The sequence below is a fragment of the Dromiciops gliroides genome, chromosome 2 (assembly GCF_019393635.1).
Source record: "Dromiciops gliroides isolate mDroGli1 chromosome 2, mDroGli1.pri, whole genome shotgun sequence".
Lineage (NCBI taxonomy): Eukaryota > Metazoa > Chordata > Mammalia > Microbiotheria > Microbiotheriidae > Dromiciops > Dromiciops gliroides.
Window position 1 is genome coordinate 315661443 of NC_057862.1, and position 3116 is coordinate 315664558.

A 3116-nucleotide genomic window follows, 5' to 3' on the forward strand; every position below is an offset into this window, starting at 1 on the left:
CTGAGATCCTGACTCTAGGATCACCATGGCTTGTGCTTCTTGTTAGATGGAGATTCATGTCTGCCCCTGAAACAGTTCAGGTAATGGCATCTTAGCTGTGGGTGGGCTGTAACATTCACCTTCTGGATGCAGTAGGAAAGAGAACATAAGCCAGAAAGCACTATTTCGTAGGACCATACATGATTCTTATTGCTCTCCTGGACAGTGGAGTATTGACTATGAAGCATCTAAGGAAAGACCTATATAATGTGATGCAGAGTAAAATAAGCAGAACCCAATCTGTAGCCACAATGATCACAACCATGCTTTTAAAAAAAGAAAAAGTCCAGTATTAACCAAACTTTGGCAGGCCTAGAAGGGGATATAGAACAAAAGCATTTTCTTTCTTTGTGGTGAATTCATTTGGTTCTACCTACTTAAATTTTAAGAGTTTGAGAAGATCATGGCCCTCCAACCCCAAAGAGTTCAGCTGCATCCCTGTCTGGTGGCCCAGGAGGATAGTCATATGTACCCTGGGAATGTTTGAGTACATATGGAGTTTAAATACTTCCAAATTCCCTGGAAACCTGCAACCTAACATAGTCCTAATTATGGGGAGAAGAATAAGATCTTCAAGGACTGCTCTGTAGAAAGTGGGAAATACCAGGAATTAGTTGATGACCCTGACCCAGCCAAGTGGAAGGTACAACTGCAACATGCACTAAAGTAAGAACCAGGCATTCAGCCTGATGAATAATGGCACCAAAGAGCTACCCATGAACCTAGTGAAGAAATATGAAGTCTGTTACATCCTCTAGTCCCAGGGCTCAACTAAACCAGCATCCACAGAATCTGCTCCATGGGATAAGAAGTATAAGGAACTAAATGAGGAAGAATAAGATGGGTAGTGGGAAGAGTTAGTTCAGTTGCAGCCCTAAACAGAATGCCTTCCCTTTCCTGAACATCATTGCCTTTCCTATGGGGCCAGCCAGCATGGGCAATTGCAGTGTGGGTAACTGTAACCCTGAAGCACTGTGGCCCGAATGGAGCCCCTGGAAGTGGAAGTGCCTCCAGCTTCCATGCAACATGACTTCGTTAGTTCTCCAGTACTATAGATACTCCATTACTCTTACAGTGACTGATCTGGATATTAAATTCCAATACCAAAGATTACCAACCTCGAAGAGTGTTAACTATTATGGTGATCTGGGGACCTATGCCAGATTGGGAGGAGATTTTTAGCTGTTTCAGAGTGGGTGAATTTCCTTGGGCCAGATTAGATCACTAATGAAAATAATATTTTATTTTCTAACAGGTTATTGGATGTCACAGACAGGGGGCTGATCTTGGAAGTCAGCAGCCATACTAATAGTGCCATCATATTGTGCCAATGCATCCAGAGAAAAATCAGAAATAGAAATGCATAGACATAGACTATATATCCCCTTTACCCATATTTTTGGTAACCTAACCATGTATTAAATTGATTTTCCCAGAGTAAATTCTGGGTGGGGGCAAGATGGCAAAAATGAAAGGAGTCCTTTAGGATATCAAATCCAATTTGTGTGAGCCTAGAGCTTGAAAGCTCTAGGGACCTTGGGCTATAGGTTACAGTGTCTTATGCCTAGAATTATATATTTAACCATAAGCACAATTTTCTACATCTTCAGTTTTTAAAGTAATTTAAAATAACTTGTTTTAAATTTTCCAAAATTATCTGCTGATTGTTTTCATTTTCATTTTATTCATTAGAATGCTAGAAAACATTTTAATGTGGAAAAATGCTTAATATCTACTATAATTAAATAAATTTAGATATATTAGAGCTGAAGTCCAAACTCTGGTTCATTTAAAAAAAAGGGTTTGGCCTATACATTTCAAGAGCATGGATGACACCTACGCGACCCCAGTTAATAAGAAAAACCTTTCTATTTAGTATTTGAAAATTATAATATTGCCTAGGCCTCTTTGGCTGAAATTAATATTAACTAGAATTTGACTTATAAAGGATAATCGCTATGATCCACCGTGCTAAACCATGATTAATAACACTACTAATTCATTAGTACATTAATATATGAACAATGTTCAGCCGGTACTTCTTCCATCTGGAATATTTATAGCTGTAAAAAAAATAATTTTCCCTTATCACTTCCTGTAGGTAAGAGCTGAAAGCTATCTTTAAACAGCAGATGTTCTTGGTCTTTAAGTCATTACATGGCTTCATCATAGCTTGGATTACTTATAGTCTCCTACTAGTTTAGGAATGGAAATAAATATATTCATGAAGATCCATTATTCATTCCATTCACATTTTGGTGGAACTAGAATCTCCAAAGCTCTCCAAATGTGTAGCCACAGAACATATTTTAAATATAGGTGATTATAATGGGAATTGATAACAAAGTAGGGGAGGAGGGGTATCTGGTAAAGGGAGGAAAGAGAATAAGGCAGGGAGAATAAATGATTGCTAATCAGAGAACATGAAATTCAAAACAATTCATCAAAAAAGGGGGAGGGGGCTTAATAGGCAAAGTGAACATATTTCTTGATTTAGATTTCTGCCCTCATTTTAATCTAGATGAGGGAGGGAGGGTAGGAGATGGTGTGATGTACAGAATGCCTAGACACTACATTATTCCCAAATGAATGCACAGAAAACAATTTGCCGTGCCAGCCTGGGAGGGAAGAAAATCAAAGGCTGCTTCCTGCACTAATTGCAAGAGCTAAGGTTTCCCTCCTGAGCCTCTCTGAGAGAGCTGCTGGTCATCTGCACCTGTCCCCTTGGCATTTAGAGTGTCAGATATTGCTGATGTAGCCCTCTTACTGGACATAAATTTCTCTCCTGCAATAAATTATTCCCCACATATTGACCCCAAGGAGGATTCTTCCATATTTTCCTGATACTTTGTATTTTAAAGGTGATGTATGAATTAGTTCTTTGGGAAACATGTCCTTTTTACATTTTCTTAAATTGTTATAAGATACTAAGGTGAATAACTTGGAATGTGGTTTGATTCCTAAAATAGCAAGTTGATGGTGATCCCATAATCCCTCAAGGAAAATTGGGGGGGGGGAGCTAAGTGGCACAGTGGATAGAGCTCTGGCCCCGGAGTCAGGAGGACCTGAGTTCGAAG

At 39.1% G+C, this 3116-nt stretch overlaps 1 pseudogene; it reads left to right on the plus strand.

The window, feature by feature from the left end:
* The first annotated feature begins 442 nt into the window (after positions 1 to 442).
* On the plus strand, positions 443 to 1406 carry LOC122738798 (annotated as a pseudogene).
* Positions 1407 to 3116: the final 1710 nt, after the last annotated feature.